This window comes from Parasteatoda tepidariorum, chromosome 7 (genome assembly GCF_982258835.1).
Source record: "Parasteatoda tepidariorum strain Cologne lab strain chromosome 7, Ptep-v5.0, whole genome shotgun sequence".
Classification (NCBI taxonomy): Eukaryota; Metazoa; Arthropoda; class Arachnida; order Araneae; family Theridiidae; genus Parasteatoda; species Parasteatoda tepidariorum.
The window spans coordinates 16749869-16767198 of NC_141761.1; the positions used below are offsets into that span (position 1 = coordinate 16749869).

Sequence of the window (17330 nt, forward strand, 5' to 3'; positions counted from 1 at the left end):
GAGGATTTTATCGTGCTTTGGTATTAAAATGTTTCTGTTCTCCAAGTTTAATTTTAATAGTGGCAAGTTTAATAGTGGCCACACAACAATATTTTTAAAAAATACTAGTAAAATATAATCAAAATAATTGACAACCTGTTTTCTATCTAGCCTGCTACCAAAACTGTATACAAAAGCTGGGCCTGACATTCTTGGATTATCAAAAATTAAACCCAGCGTTATAAATACATCCATTTTGGATGAATTTTAAAATGCTGAGTTTAATATGGCATTTGTAAATTTGAATTTTCAACAATATAATTTCATTTATAAATTTAATAAATTCATATTAAATTCAATTATAAATTTGAATTTTAAAATATATCCATTTGGTATAAACACATTTATTCAACGATGTTTTTATTTTACTGTACAGACCACTTTTTCTGACTGGGCATTTTTAAATTTGAATTTTCTATAGTTTCAGTAATTCTCTTGTGTTCTTTTTCAATTGTTTAATTAAACATAGGCTTAACATTTAACCCCTTCCTTCTCTTTCCCGTGAAAATGATGGGGTGAAGTTTCGCCTTCTATTTCTCACTCCTGTTATATTGACGGGCTGGAGTGCTCAGTAGTAACGCACCTATAAGAATAAAACCAAAATTATTCTTTTGCCTGGAAAACATTTTATTTCTCATTTTACTCACCAGATAGCAGTACCAGGATATTTTTAAGATAATTGTGGAAGAGATGAAAACAAAAAGAGATGTAGAAAGGAAACCCGGTTGTGACGTTGGCCTCTGTATCTCATGCTTTGAAATTTATCACACAAGAAAAAATTACTAATCTTTTTTTATATTATGCTAAAGTTTAATAAAATTCTTTTGTAATGTTTAAAACACATATTTTTTAAATTTTCCTTGCTTGCTGGAAAACCAACATTAAGTCATAGTAACCCTGAATGTTAACTTTTCCTAAAAATTAAATTTTTTAAAATTTCAAGCTAAAAACAAATCAAAAATTAAAAATGACTGTATATATATTGTTCATACACATATTTTTATATAATTTTCAGAGATTAAAAAAAACGATCATAAAGGGGTTAAATGTGATAAATTAGGTTGGTGGTAAACTGTTTTAATGTTTGTTATAATATTCATTTCAATAATATTTTTTTTCACATTATTATAAATATTTGTTTAAATACCTTTCATCACTCAGATAAAACATTAAAAAAAAAACTTTTTTTGTTTACCATAGTCTAACTTTTATCTATCTGGGGTAGAGAAAGTTTTTCGAATTCAAAATTTCCTGTTTACGTAATCCTGGTTAATTCACTTAAGCGTGCATTTAGATATTTTAATTTTTTTTCTTTGAAAATCACCCTGGCATTAATTTTTTTGGAGAGTTTTTTTGCAGCAGAATCTTGCCATGAAATCCAGTGCAAATTCCTCAGGTTTTTGATAAGTGATAGCTTTACAGCTAGTGCTAATTGCACACAATAAATTGCATGGGGATGCAAAGTGCAAAACACCATGTACCAGTGCTCAATGATACCACAATTCATGTCACATCAGTTGCTATTCTATTCTAAATTTTTGTGATGTGCAGGGTATCTGCTCACCTGGAAAGTCATGAGAAATCATGGAAAGTCATAAGTTTCGGTATTGAACAAAATTTGTCATCAAATTTCATGATTTTAACTAGTTTTTTAAACAAATTATGGAAAGTCATGGATTTAGGTCGCCAAAAAATCTAATTTTTAAAATGGAATTTACTCCCTCCCCCCCCCCCCCAATTTCGTGGTGTTCCGAATATCTGAATTTGTAACAAAATCTCCGCGCACAGTCTTATTTTATTAAAATATAAAAATTTTTATCATCTTCTTTTCAAATTATAGTGTTCTTTAAAAAAATGAAAGAAAAAACATTATTTCTAGAGCAAATTATCTTTTAAATTTCTGTGATTTCAGAATTTTTGTTATTATTTTTTTTAATTTTATTTCGAAATGAGAACAGAAAAATCAGGAGTATTTCTTTCCTTTCCGATGAACAAAAAAAGTATCTGGAATATTATTCTGCAGAAAAGAAGAAGATAAATTATTTGCTTTTGTATTTTTTTTCAGCTATTTTATTGCTTGAACTCTTTCTTTACTCTGTTTTTTAAATTTAAAATCTATAAATATGAAGATGCAGAGTATAACAGTTTTGATTATACCTATCATTTCAATTAATGTTATTATAAAGCTTTTTTATATTTATTGTTGTGTTTTTGTCGGAGAAAATAGTAACTTCGTTAAGTCATAACAAATTCTTCGAATTAGTCATGGAAAGTCATTAATTTGAAAATCTTAAATGTAGCAGATACCGTGTAGGTATCATGTTAATATTTGTCAGTGTTAAGTGCAAAATGATGTATGTATGCTCAAATAATTATAGGAGAGAATCAGGTGGTGATTCAAAATATCGAAGGATCTGCAACACAGAATTGCTGTGGCATTTACATCAGCAACCTTCTTCTTTTTGGAATGCTCTTATACCTTTTATAAGAAGATGACCAGCTTCACTTTAAACACTCAAAAGAGTAAGAAACATTTTTCATTTTATTTTTGTAATGGCTGAAAATTTAACATTGTTATTGAATATAAGAGGGGGGGGAACTATTAAAGAGCTGCCAACTCTTCTGCAGTGTGTGGAAGTTTCCTGCCTTCTGCACTGAGATTAAAATCTTCTGTATTTTAAAATTGTACATTAAAATTTTGTACCATCTTTAAACTACGTAGGAATGCACATACATGTGTGGGAATTTTCTCTCTTGTCTTGCAAGTATTTTAAAAAAATTTGAGAAATGATTATAAGTTCTATTTAAGGATCACTAACAAACATAGTTGCGGATAAATAGACTTTTTTGTAGCTAGTAATGGGATTAATAATTGAAACTTTAAAATATATACTAAAAGTTGTAAATCCAGCAAATTAAAAAACAAAATCTAACTGTACGCTTGGCTTTTTGAAAAATAAGAGTTGAATGGTATACACTATATTACAAAATAAAATTCTAGGTGACATTTTATTGAGTTTGCATAGAAAGTAATGTTAAGTCTTTACATTGACATTAGGAAGTAAAGTTTATTCCTTACCTTTATTTCCTGTCCTGCAGCTTCCAATTGACAAAATTTTTGTAAATTCCTAACATGAGTTTTAACTATTTAGTTCACAGCCTTTATTCTCTTGGCATATTAATTTGCTACAATAAAATAAACTTTTAATGGTTCACTGTTAGTTACCAAATACACTTGGAATTTCTTCAATTCTGTAAAAACTCTTAGATAGTCAATTAGTGCCTTCTTCCTTTGATATTTTCAAAATTTAAAGATCACTAATTATAAATTAAATTAATGTTATAAAGTTAGGTAAGACTTAAATAAGTTCTTTCCCTGAAAAATCTCAATTTCATTGAAAGTGTAGCTTAGAACTGTTCTTACACTAAGTTCTTCAATTGAAAGAAGAGTTGAAATAAGCTTTTCAAACTTATTTCTATTTCAATCCTTAATTTTACTTAGTTTAAAAAGCCTTAACGCTTTTATATAAAATATTATTTAATAGTTTAAATACTAAGTTATTGTCAAACATGAGGATGTTATATGTTATGTGCTTTAAATGTTCACTATTTATGAAAAAATACCTTTCTATTTTTAAAAATAATCTAGAATAATTTTTGTTATTGCATTTTAAAACGTCAGATTATTGTTAACAATAAACTTATAAAAAATTATCGGAATAGCAGTCACATCTAATTACTTTATTATGAAATATGAATTATGTGATTTATTAGTTCGAATTATGTGATTTTGGCTGTGTAAAAGTTACTAATCATTACATGATTAAGACTATTAATTTGCCGTGTGTAAGTAAACTGCATTTTGTTTCAAAAATATTTCGTTAAATCATTAAAAAATGCTTTAGAATTTTTCCTAGTATTGTTGTAGTCTACTGAACAAAGTATTTGAAAATTTTGAGCGAATTTTAGTATCAGGGGCTAAATTTGCCCTTGTGGCCACTTTCCAAATTTCAGGATGATGCATTCAATCATTCTTGAGTTATGAGAGAAACAAACAGACAGACAGGTAAACTCTTCCTTTTATTATTATAGATAATACAAAGTATACCCCTTTTTAAAAGAACTCATACCTGCCACGTCTCCTGTTTTGTAACGATGACTCCTGTATTTTACGACTACCTCCTGTTTACCTGCATATTCTCGAATTTCCCCGTATTTATTGAAGAATTTAAAAAAAAAAATTTAATAAAATATCTATTGATGGCAACAGTACTTCTCTTATTCATCAACAGAGGATGCTAATGCCAGTACTGCAGTATGTTGAGTGTTAATTGTTTAACTTGAGCCGTGATGGCTCAAGGGAGAGAGCGTTCACCTTCTAATCAGGTAAACCCAGCTTTCAATCCGAGTGATGACTGGTCAATACGCATTCCGCATCTGGCTTGCACCGACCACAGTTCTGACGTGAAATATCCTCAGTGGTAAACGGATCACGGATTAGATTCCCCTTCCCTGATGGGAGGTTCTCGTGATCTCCCCTCCATCTAACTCAAATGCGGGTTAAGTGCATCAAAAAGCCCTCCTTAAAGGCAAATTTCTCCCACTACTTGATTCACGGGTTCCCTTGTCTTTTGGATTAGGTACAAAATTATAAAGCTACAAAGTTGAACATCACTAGTCGTTAACCCAAAATTGGGTCGGTTAGTAAAATCTTTGTTATTTTATTTCTCCAATGTTGGCAGGTATGAGAACTGTCTTAAGGACCTTCCTAACATATTGCTTAAATTCAAACATGTATTACTTAATCCTTAGCATGCAAATTTATTATTTAAACATATTTTTTATATGAAGTGTTTTCTTTTTAAAGGGTACAGAATTGAGCAGTGGAGAAGTAGATCTATGTCATCCCTCACTGTTTTCCCCATTTTGGAGATGATTTCCTTTCTTGTGGATTATCAGTGCAGCATTTATTGGATAGTATCATCCAATTTTTGACTGGGGTGTTTTCACATTGTCTCAAGCAAAGAAAGTTCCAAACAATTTTATGTCCCATCTAAAGAAAATCTATATTTCACATTCCAAACTAATAATAGCATTAAGAGTGTTCAGAAGATATTCCAAAATAATTGGCAATTCCTGTTTGAAAGTTTTTTTTTTTTAACTACAGAGAGGCCTATTCAAGTTGACCACTTTGGTACAACAATTTGATGTTCCACTTAGGCAAGTGACCTATTTATAAAATGGCAATTTAATTATTTAATTGTTTTCTGACTGTCTGAAAATTGACGGTGATAGATGACCAACATGCAAAAGTGGTTCAGTTTATATATATATATATAAACTGAAAGTAAAGAAAGCAGAAATAAAAAAATGTCGGCTGCAGGTTTTCTGTCATTTAATCACACCATACAATAAAAGATCTTTATGCAAACCCTAGAAACTTGAGGCTTTGCATTATATAAATCATTTCACACTCCATTAAGTTTAACTTATTAAACCTTGCAATGTATATCTACAGTAGATCAATATTTAAGTATTTATAAAATAATTTTTAGATTTAATTAAGTATAATAATATTCTTAGTTGCAGAAAAAACTGAAATTATCAAGAGCATTCAGACTAACGACAAAAAAATTATCAATTTTGGTTTGGTTTAGAAAATTGTAACCTCTTAGTAAATATTTTTTTCCTTACAACCTGAGAACCGTTAATGGTTCTTGCTCAGCTCTAGAAGTAACTTAAGTGTTATTTTCATTGTTTATAACTGTGGTTTATGGAGAAATGTGATTCATACAATTTTGTTATATAGATCTGCTACAATTGTTTAGTTCCTATTTTGAAAAATTACGGAAAGATTTTGAAGTCTGTAAAAAATATTTCTGATTATTTTTTAAACGCTTTATTTTCTTGACTTAAAAAAAATGCCACACTTTTTTCTTCTTTTTTTATTATTATTATTTATAACAATATTTCTGTTATTTTCATAAGCTCTAATTGCTAATTTAATTTAATCAGTGCGTTTATTTTCTTAATTCAAACAATTTAGCAATATAACATCAATAATAAATTTTGCTTTGTATTTTAGTTTATTTGTTGAAAGTATTATGCCACTGTAAGATTGCCATTAAACTCCATATTCAATCTACTCCAATTAAAATTATCTCAATTATTACAGAAATATTGACCCTTTAACTATGTAAAAGCATGACTGCAAGTTGGATTCCTAGTATTGATAAGAATTTTCTGTAGTTTTTCTTAAATTAAAGTAAAAGGACTAGTAATGCTCTTAAGAATAGTAGCACATAACTTTCCTATTTCGAAGTAAAGAAAGTGTTCTGAAATTTTCTATAAAAATAAGCAACTATAAAGTAGATTTAGTTAAATGTTACTTTCAAGTAGTGAATATTTTTTAAAAAATAATCTTGCTTTTAGGAAAGAATAAGTGTTTTAATTGCTTATTTTTTATGTGTTGAATTTTTTAAAACTTGAATGCATTTACCCATGTGCTCTCATTAGCATTTGTGGTACAAAAAAAAAACTTGGTTTGTGCATTACATGTGTAATATAGGTAATATAGGCATTACATGTGTAAATTTTATTATCAATGAAACAATTTTATTGCAAACTAATTTAAGTTTATAAAATGTTATGCTAGCTGTGTGCATGTAATTATCACTCCATTGATAGATATTTTACGATAACTTATTAAAAGGTATATGTATATATATATTTAATACTCGCTTACAAAAAATATTTTACACATGCAGCAAGTGTAACACATTACCTGTCAGAAAACTTCCTACACATATATGTGATTATGGAGAAGGAATATTCAGTGTGCCAATTTAAGTGGTGATGATGGAATATTAAAGTGTGGGTGGAAGTTTGTATAGTATACCAATTGAAGATTGATGCTGAAATCAGAAGATGATGAAAATAACACTTGAAAATGAAAACCAGATAATATAAAGCTTTTATTTAATATATTTGCAGAGCTCAAGATACCCAAATATAAATATTATCCCTAAGAATTTCAGTTGAATCAATTTTGCATAATAATATTAATAAGGACAGGCCATGGGAGACAAATCCACCACGACCTGCCTAATCAAAAGCCAAATTTAAAAAGTATGTGTAATTTGTTCCCAGTGGACACAGAAGCATGGCTCCACAATTGGCGATTTATAGCATAGCCAAAACAAAGCCAACCAGCATATTAATATAGAGTTAAAATAATACCTTGGCGATCATGAGTCGCCGACAAATTTATGGGAATTATTACAGCCATGGAACTGAAACAGTTTTGTGGTTAGAAATTTAAAATAAAAAGTTATAAATAGATTTTTGTTTTGGATTAGGCGGACAATGAATTAATAAGTCTGCCTAGTAATGAAATAAAAAGTATCCGTTGCGTTGATCTACAAGAGAAGAATAAATATTTTATGTTCATTTTAAAAGATTAAGTCTTTGATTTACTTAAAAGTAATTCTATTAATAAAAAAAAGCTTAAGTAATGAAAGATATTTTAAAAGGATAGAAAATAATGTGATGCCAATTGTGGCATCACATATATCCCCGCTGTTTTTATTTTTAGGAAAATATTGTTTATACAGTTTTCAGACGATATGTATAATCATTGATTAGTGGAATCAGTTGCTTATTGTCATACATTTTTCAAAAGCGGCTAAGCATGTTACCATGGAATTTATTTTATTATTATTAAACTCATGACCCCATATATTTAAATCAAAACTATATAATCATATGGTACTCATATTTCTTTCAAAGTAGATATTATGCTAGTGGAATCAAAACCTTCAGGTACTTATACCATCACATTAACTAACAAGAAAAGAATTTTCTTTGTTTAAATTCCTGTTTAACTTTTATTTTATGTATAAATAGAAAACAAAATTTTACTATTAACTTTTATTTTATGTATAAATAGAAAACAAAATTTTACTAGAATTACTATCTGATTAGTGGAAGTTATTTTAAGATGAAATGTTTTTTTTCTTCCTTTAAATAAATTTTAGCTTTAACTGGACATTTGTGCAAATTAATATAAGTATCAATTTAACTTCTTATCATTTCTTTAAATCATCTCAATATTTTTTTGTATGACGTTAGAAAAGATATAAACACATCAATCACCGTTTATTACTATCACTCTCATTATTTAATAAATCTTTTAACATTGCTGGCTGTTACTCGCTAAAATTAACTGAAATTTATTTATTTTAGTGTTTGAAAAGTTATAGCTTAAATTAAAATTTGGTTGAATATAAAAGTTTTTACTGCATTGTTACTTCGAAAAGTCTCTATGTTAATGTCTAACAAGTGCTCCAATCAGTTATTAAATTGTTATATAGATTATACAGTTATTAATTGGTATATAACATCCCTGTATTTTATTCAAATTCATGTTTTAAAATTTTATAAGCAGAGTACAGACAGGCAAATTGCAATTTATTTTGAAATATCTTGCTATGTGTTTTACTCTAGTCAGGTCTTTTTATGGAATCTCATTTTATTTTTTAGGAAAAATTGTATTTTAGTAGATTGAAATGCGATTATAGTAACTATTTTGATTTTGTTTATTCTCTGAATTCAACTTGTTTGTATATCTTTGTATTTACATATTTTTGTTAACCGTTTTTCGAATGTGTTATGTTTCCCGTTAGTATTTCTTTTTAATCTTATTCAGATTTATTATTGTAGACTAGTCAATTACTAGTCATGAAAAAGTCATTGAAGTTGTATGTGTTATAATTAGGGTTGCAAGTTTGCAGGGAGTGAATTTTCATTTCCATGATTTATTGTTCTTAAATCCAGAAATTTTTTGAAGTGCTGTTATTAGCGTAAAAATTGTTTAAACAGAGAAGTTTTTTCACCTTGGTATTCTAATTCAACAACACTAATTCTAACAACAATTACTACTTCTCTGCAGCTTTAAAATTGATAATTTTTTATTGATAAAATGTTTAGGAAAATAGATCCATTGCAATTTAACATGAAAATAGTTCAGAGATAGTCCAAATCTTAATAAGTAAGGTGGTCTTACTATCTTTTCAATTATAAATTAATAAGAGCAACATGCCTCCCAAATAGTGCAATAAGTATACAAAAGGAAGAAAATGTTAAGTTAACTCTTACTTTACCAGAAATCAATTGAAATGACAATTAACTGATTGGTCGGGACTGTGAAATTTATAAAAACTTAGCATTAAAAACGTATAGAAATGTTGGCAAACAAATATTTGCTGAATGTAAAAACATATCAAGAATAGTTTAAAAATTTGCGATATTTCTTTGAAATTCTGTTTATATGAATAAATTTAACACTACATAAAATTAAATTAAACAATTTTCAGCTCTTTTACATGCTTATATTTGTGTTCGCCAAAAATTTCTAAATTTTATGTGAAATTCTACGACAAACTTGCACCCCTAGTTATGATCAATTTAAAAAAACACATATAATTTTAATTGTTATTTCCTTGTTAAATGATCAAAAGAAATTCATCTGTTTAAGAATTCATAAATTAATTTTTCAGCAAACTGGTTTTTAGTATTTGTGTTTTGCATGTCATGTTGTTCTATTTGTTTATAATTTAAACAAAAGTTTAAAACTCATTATAAATTATTGACAAATATATTTAATTTATATGCAAAATACAGTAGAACCTCAATTATTCAACGCCTGATCATCTATTCAGTTATCCTACACTTCTTTCAACCCTACACCTCATTGCATTCTAGTTGATGTATTATTTCTTTTTAGTCTCTAAACTTCTCATTCAATTCTATCAAATTACTACGGTGATGATAATTCTGAAAAACTGCTAAGAAATGACCAAAAGAAAATTTTAGAATGTCTTCTTTTTCATGATATTGTGCCATAGGTTTATTTTACTTATGTCAGAAAAATAAAACATGTGTAAGACAGACATAAGATTATTCAAAGCTTCTAAACTTTAGAAGAGAAAAAATGCTATATTAAATATTTATTTTTTTAATAATACTTCTACATTATTTTGTTATTTTGCTCTACTATATTATTTTATTGCCCTTAATCCATGTCTGCCAACTCTCCTGGATTTTCCAGTGGACTACTGAATTTTGGCCAGTTTATCCTGTTCTACTGGTTTAATAAAAATTCTCCTGGTTTTTGTGCATTTTTAGAAAATTCCCTAAAATTGAGTAAGTTTCCTAAAAGAAATCCCCATTGAAATATCATTTTTGCACTGATTACTGCTTGATTGAATATTTAAATGCTTATCACTGATACATTATAAAGCGAGCCTCATCTATAAATATCAATTTAAAACTTTTTTTGTTCTAAATTATATCGTTTTTTTATTTTATTTATTTATTCAAAACTCCCTTTTTGAATTAAAAGACTTTTACCTATCTTTGATGAATTGAAATGCCTTCAAAATTATGTGTAAACATAATACATAGCATTTCAAGTTTATTTAGTGTCAATCCTAGCTGGAAAATATTGCAGTTTTTCTATTTTGATGATGTTGAAAACGTGTAAAATATTTAGTACACAATGCAACAATTATCATGAAATTTATATTATTTCGTAAAATCTACTGGAGTTTTTCCTATCCAAGTTAAAAGCTCTGATAATTGTGATTTATTTAAGAAGCTTTTGTTAGGCTCTGAAAATGTGGATATAGTAAAACTTAAAACAAACTTTTATTAGCTAAATAATTTAAATGTTTGCTTTTTGTGAAAAATAGCTTCACACACTTTTTTTTTCATTATTTGAATTGATAGGTATTTTCAAACTTTTTGGGTTTTTTCCTACTCGCATGCCTATAAAGGCTTCTATTAAACTTTATTATTGTTGAAAATTGCTTTGAGTAATTTTACTCATACTTATAAAATTGACATAAAAAGGTCCCCCGATGATTTCAATTTTCCAGCGCACCCCTGGTCCCCTAGGCATTGTATAATTTGGGTTCTATTGTAGTAATTTTTAGCGTTGTATTTTGAAGTGTCTTCCCATTATATTTCAAAAGTTGTTTTGTTTTTCCCAAAAATATATAAAAATATTTTTCGTTGTTATTTCCTGGTTGTTAAGTTTTATTAAAATAATAACTGTTCCTAATCTGATTCTAATTTATTAGTGAAATTTAGGAGTTAAATAGTTTAAATAAAGTATATTGTTTTAAAAATTATTCTATTAAGGCTATCATGCTAAACAGTGTTTATAAGATGCCTAATTTCTGAAGTTTTCCAATTAGTTAATATTAAATGTAGCTTTTAAAGAGACCCTTAGTAGGGAAGGAAAATTTACTTCAACTTTCTTTTTTTTTTTAATATTACTCTAAAATTAATGAAAAAGTACTATTTTATATTAATTCTGATTTGAAACTGATCAGTTTCTAGTCTTAATACAATCGTAAGTCATTTTAATTAAACATTAACAAATGAATGTGTGGCGAAAAATTGTGTATTTAATTTTTGAAGATAATGATTGTCAGAGTCTGTTTGATAACAGTTGCTAAAAACTTGTTATATGTTTTGTTCTTTTGCAAACATCTTTATCACATGCTTAATTTTTATCAAATTTTTTATGTCAATTATTTTTGACAGTTACATAAAAAGTGCAGGTCTTAGTATTTATTTTTAACTGACAAAGTATATATTATTTTTATTTATTTTTTGGTGTCATTACATTAATTAAACGAAATACAAACACTATTTATCTATAAAATATTTATTAAGGTTGATTATTTTATGTGCAAAATACATTCAATGTATTTAAACAACTATGAGGTATTTTTGGAGATAAATTTTTATTACTAAGGTACGATTAATATTTAATAACATTTACCGTCAAGGAAAAAAAAATTTTTTTTTTTTTAAGTAAAAGTTATTTTATATCAGTTGTGTGATCTTATGTTTTTTTATTATTTTGCATATTTATTAATACTTTTTATTTAAGTTGTGGCTTACTTTTATGATAATTTCTGTTTAAATTAATTAGTAAAAAAAAACAATTATGCTTAATTTTTCTAGAATTTTAATTTAAATAAACTTTGATATTGAAAATATAATATGACGATCTCAAAATATTACTAGCATCTTTAAAGCTTTATAAATGTTGTAGTTAATGTAGCATATTTCTGAAAATAAGCTCATAAGCTTGATAAAACTTATTTTGTATATTAAATGTTAATTTTCAAAAAAAATCATACCCAATTAGAAGTTTATATTTTAACAGTTTTTATTTGTTTTTAATTAGTGTTTCATGCTACCATGTTTATTTGACATAGATTTCATGTTTGTAATGTTTTTAACCAGTTATTTAAAAAAAAAAAAGAGTGAAGTTTTATCATCTTTGTTAATATGAAGCTGTAGTGTTGTCGTAGCAATACTTCACAAATAAGGATAAATCATAATTGGTTGTTGTAAATTGTTTCTATAGATAAAGGTGCAGATGACTTACTTGACACTACAGAATTTAAGGAAAATTAAAATATTTTTTAAATAATCGATTTTATGTATAAATAAACCTTGTGATCTTGTATTTTGCATGACTCGTAAAAAAAGTCTACTTTCGTTATTAATTTTGAGTTTTATAAAAATTTCAAGAAATTTCTTTATTTCATTTGATTCCAAAAGAACTTAAAGTACAAGCCTTTTAACTCTTTTATTAAAAGTAATCATTTATTATTATAGTAATCATTTATATTGTATTATATAAAAGTTATCATTTATATAAAAATGATCACTTATAAAATAATGATTATTAATCATATTATTATTATTATAATCACATTATATTATACATTATTATTACAAAAGTAATCATGTATTTGTCATTGTATTTTTCAGTTTGCTTTAGTTTAACTTTCTTTACTTTTCTGATTATTTTTTCTCTTTCTATTCTTTAATTAAATTACTTATTAAAGTGTTGAATTTCTGAATGTTTAAAGGCACTGAAGCATATCACAAAGAATTTAATTTTACATGCCTGATTTTTGCAATGTACTGCCCTTTATTAATCTGCACATTTTCGAGGAGTACGTTTAAATTAAATCGTTGACTTACTTGCAATTTCAGTCTTGTATATTTTTGTTGATTTGTTTTGTCATAAATTTGGTTTATTGAGTAAGAAACTAAACTTATTATGGAATTATTATAGCTTTTGAAATTTTATTTTCCTGTGTTTTGTGTTTAAATCTTTTTTTTTTTATTATTTTTTTTACAAATTTATTTCATCTCATGCAAATAAGGGAATGGGAAGAAACTGAAATATTGCTGTTTGATTGAAATATATTTTTAACCTATATAAAATATTTATTAAAGAATTGTATCCAGAAATAATAATCTGGTCTTATAAGCAATTTGCTCAATTGTATTAATTTAAATTAATGCTTTTTTCTTTCACTTAAAAAAAATATTAAAGTATGATTTTACTTTATTTTCTAAAGATGATTTTTTTTATTGATCTCTTTTTTTTATTGAAAGGATTTTTTAATATATTGCAGGATTCATGAAGTCTTGTTTCAAGAGACCTTTTTATTATGAAGTCTTTTTACGAAAATAATTTTTTGCAAAATGCAGTTAAACATGTCATTGATAAAAATGATTTATCTACAGTCAATTTTTAATAACTCAAGTCTAAAATGACCAATAAAAACAAATTGGTCTTTCAGAAGGTTTGGGCTTTCAAACATTAATTTTTCATTTTTATTTATTTTTCTTCACAGGGAATTGATTCTTCAGAGATGCAAAAAAATTCTCAAAACAAAAACAAAAAAATTTTTTTTGTTTAAAATTACCCTTAATATTATCCTTTTTTTTAAGTTACTATGGCTTTTTCAAAATATTTTTAGAAAGTAAAGTTTATATATTGTTAAAAGTTTTCTGCCAATAATTTGAATTTATACAATTCATGAATAAACTGGCGTATGTGCTAAAAAATAATCAAAATTTATTTAAATAGTAATAATTAATGAAACTAAATTTAAGTTGCATTTCATAAACTTAGGAAATACTAAGAAATTATCAAATTGACTTGTAAAGTTATTTGTTATGTTGAACATAACAGAAAATGTTCTATTGACAATGTTACTATTGATTTATTTTTTTTACAGGGAACTAAATATTGAATTGTGTATAAAAAAAATTTTGTAATAAGACAAGAGATATTGTTTAACGATATTGCTAATACTTTTCAAAAGATTATCATTTAAGTTTTCTAATCAATCATCAATGATAATAAAGTTAAGTAGGTGTTTTAAATTCAAATGATACAGCAAAATTGTTCCAATAAATATTTATTGGCAGAATGTGGACGAAACATGTGATTTAATTGTCTGATGCGTTTACAGTCTTTGGGTATTAAATTAAATGTGTGTTGCACAGTACACAGAGAAATCTAAATTTTTTCTGCTAAATTATTTTCAATTTTTTCTCATATTGTGTAAATGTTTTATTTTTATAATGCTGTAAGCTAAAATTTAAATGAGGTAAAATAAACACCCTATTGTAATAACTTATAGGATTAGCACTGTATTTGATTATGGCACTTATGTTCAGGGGACTGTTATATTTTTTCCCTACAAAAACAAAGCTCCAAAGGCATGCCGAAAGAATGACCTATTTTAGAATTGTCAGTAACAGTAAATTATTCTAACATGTATTAAAAGGAGTCCTTTTAATGATGTCGCAATTCGATAGTTTTACACAATGTCTAGGGACTAGACCATCCAGTCCCCTCCACCTCAGAGCTTACATACCTTGAACTGTTTGCAAGGCAAAAGTCCCAGAACAAACAAAAGTGGCTGCTTCCACCTATTCACTACTGGTATAAAGCAAAAAGACCAGGACTCTCTTTATCTCTCCCTGGTGACAGGCGAACCAACACCTGCTTATCCCGACTGGCCAGTGGACACCTGAAATGTCTCACATTTTCTGCAAATCAAAAAGTCTTTCCTCTTTGCCCTAAATGCCAACAAAACCAGGCATCACCTGAGCACATCTTGAACTGTTTAGGGCTGGACTGGAATGACATTCATTCCTCTCCCATTCTGGTTTCGGATTTTCTGAATGTCAACGGATTCATTGATCTGGTCTGACCCCGTCAGACCAGATGGGAATTAGCAACAACAACAACAACACAATGTCTTCATTTAGTTGTGTTTTTTTTCCACTCTCAAAATTTGTTGAAACATCAAATAAAAAAAGTCATTTTTTTCTGACAAAATATTACAATATATAGATAAAATATAATCTAGAATTGTTGAAAAGTCGGAGAATTTTATTTTTGAAATGTCATGAACTCTATGATAAAACAAGTTTGAAAAAAGCAAAGGTTTAAAAAATCATTTGCTCTGAAGTTAACGCCTTTACTCACCTCTGAAAAAAAAATTATAATAAGTTTTGCATATTGGTTTATAAATTATTTTACACGAGCAGTTTACTAACAATGTAAAATATAAAGGCTGAATTAATCATATTTCTCATTGAAAAGGCATATTAACAAAATCCTCAAAGGATTTATGCATTATCAAGGCTTCATGCATCTGACATAGCAATCAGATTGTTAAATGAAATCATTGATACGAACAAAAGGTTCAATTTTAGTACAAGTTTTTTCCCCCCATCATTTCTATAGTGTTTCTAGTTTAAGGAAGATATAAGATTTATGAAAAGTTCCATTTATCTCTGTTGATGTTGTGTCGTAATATATAAATCCGTTGATAATAAATTCTATTTCCCTTTAATGTAATAAAGTACGATTTCCGTTCATTGTTCTTATACAGAAAGGTGCAATAAAAGTTGTTATTGTAAGTACTTGCCTCATTGTTTTTCTTTACTAGTTGCGCTCACTCTGCTCAGCTACTTACACAGCAATGTGCAAGTTCAATCTGTTGTGTGTTAAATCCTCTTGGTGATTGCATTTCAATGCATTGCGTTACAAAGTTCGTCAAATTCAATCTTTCGTTTTAGCTCAGATTAAAGGTCACGCGATTTATTTTTCCAGAAGATAAACGGTTACAAATAATTAGAGTTAGACATTTTTTTACTCGCCGCTCATTTTCCTATATATATCTTCGCGATTTCACGAGTTTACGAATTGAAATTTGATAATTTTAACGTAATTCAACATACTATATATACATAGTAACTTATAGGGCCACATTGTGGGCCCCCATTAAGCATATAATTATTTCCCTATGTAGGGTACACTAGTACCCGGTAATATAATACGTGGTCCAATTTCATTTCAATTATGTATCTCTCTTTAATTCCAAATTCAAAAGGGGAGATACAGGGCCATGTTATAATACAAAATATTAGTTTCAAATTTCCTCATTTTAACGCTATTTAACACACTCGTGTATATATACATACATAGCAACCTACAGGGCAACATTGTGTACCCCTAACAAGCCTATAACTATTTCCTCTGGTGGGGTACACTATTACCAGTAATTTTGATCCCAATCCACAACCCAAGGGAACGCCTGTATCACGTATTTGGAGAAATTTACCTTCGTGGAGGATTTTTTGATGCAACTAACCCTCATTGGCGTAACATGGAGAAGAAAAGTTCCCACTGTTAGCCTGACAACGAAGGGGCCAATGATCCGTCTACCTCAGGGGATAAAGCGTTCGCCTTCCAATGAGGTGAACCGGGTCCGAATCCCAGTCGATACGAATTCCGCATGCACTGACCACAATGCTGACATGAAATATCCTCAGTAGTAGACGGATCTTGGGTTAGAGCCTTTTTGCCGTCGGGCTAACAATGGGAGGTTCTCGTTTTCTTCCTCTCCATGTAACGCAGATTTCTCCCATTACTCGATCCAGGAGTTACCTTGTCTTCTGGATTGGATTAAAAATTACAAGGCTGCGGAGTTGAACATTAGTAGTCGAAAACCCATTAAATTGGGTTGGCTGTTCAACCACGGTTCTAAAATAAAATTTAACTTAAAAAAAAAAACTCCGGTTCTGAACCATAGCCACCGAGAAATAAGGTCGTTGAGATATCCAGGTTCTTTTAGCGACGTCGCAAACCAGTGGCATAGCAAGGGGGGGCCAAACGGTCCGCAAAACAAAAAATTGCTGGACAATTTTTATTATAATTGATTTCTGAAAAATATATTCTAATTTTTGAGCCAGTGTAATGTAATAAATGTTAATTTGTAAATAAAAAGGAAAAAAAGAAACATTAATAATCGAAATCAAAGTGTAATAATATATTCATAATAGAAATGGCAGGGCTAACTCGACCTGTGTCTAACAGCACTTCCTTCTGG

At 27.9% G+C, this 17330-nt stretch overlaps 1 long non-coding RNA gene across 24 annotated transcripts in view; it reads left to right on the plus strand.

Annotated features, from left to right (window-relative positions):
* LOC147806920 (uncharacterized) overlaps positions 1-15858 on the plus strand; it is a 57397-nt gene extending 41539 nt beyond the window's left edge. For 22 of the 24 annotated variants that reach the window (XR_015435704.1, XR_015435700.1, XR_015435702.1 and 19 more), the window contains 2 exons: positions 2418-2562; positions 4907-15858. This is a non-coding gene — a long non-coding RNA (uncharacterized LOC147806920). Of the gene's footprint in view, positions 1-2417; positions 2563-4906 lie in introns of those variants that run through there. The other 2 variants (XR_015435732.1, XR_015435728.1) reach the window with 2 other exon arrangements.
* The last annotated feature ends 1472 nt before the right edge of the window (positions 15859-17330 follow it).